The following is a 610-nucleotide window of genomic DNA, read 5'->3' as shown; positions in this document are numbered from 1 at the left end:
CTCTGGAATTGCCACAGTTATCCAAGTACCGGGTGGAGCGATCAAAGGGACCATAACTGATTTAATGAGCCATTCGCAGTTTCACTGTACCGGCCGTGTGTACTTAGACCTGCATGGCTTAATCTTTGAGACAAGCATATGTTACTGGCAGGATCAACCAGGTAGCCCTCAAGAGGGGGTGTGGGATGGACAACCGCAGCGCGCTTGTTTCCTACACGCGGGTCTCGCTCCGCGCAGGGTGTCCACCCCCCCGGGGGGAGGCGGAACCCAGGCGGCGCGGCCGCTCATAGGGCGACGTGCGGCGACCTCCCCCGCTCGTGGGTCACGGGGGTGGCTGGCCGCTGATCGAGGCCGTAACCGGGAAAAGTGTGCTTCGCGGGGCCGGGAGGAGGACGGGCGAGGGCCGGACGGAGCCGACCTCCCGCCTCGCGCCTCCTCTCCGACCGCCGGTGGCGGACATTTACGATAGACCGGCCGTCTGAGTCTCCCAAGAAAGAGGGGGGCAGAGCCCCTTCTCATGCGCGCATGTGCCGGACACGGTGTTTCGCTCGTACCTTCCAACCACCGTGCCCCCTAGGCGCACCCGCCCATAGCGGCCAGTGGCCGGGCG

General features: G+C 64.8%; 1 non-coding gene across 1 annotated transcript in view; it reads right to left on the bottom strand.

The window, feature by feature from the left end:
- LOC113074579 (18S ribosomal RNA) overlaps positions 1-164 on the bottom strand; it is a 1861-nt gene extending 1697 nt beyond the window's left edge. Inside the window, exon 1 of the ribosomal RNA XR_003280673.1 lies at positions 1-164. This exon is cut by the window's left edge and continues 1697 nt beyond it. This is a non-coding gene — a ribosomal RNA (18S ribosomal RNA).
- Positions 165-610: the final 446 nt, after the last annotated feature.

This window comes from Carassius auratus, unplaced genomic scaffold, assembly GCF_003368295.1.
Source record: "Carassius auratus strain Wakin unplaced genomic scaffold, ASM336829v1 scaf_tig00015185, whole genome shotgun sequence".
Lineage (NCBI taxonomy): Eukaryota > Metazoa > Chordata > Actinopteri > Cypriniformes > Cyprinidae > Carassius > Carassius auratus.
This window is presented reverse-complemented; position numbering and strand designations above follow the sequence as displayed.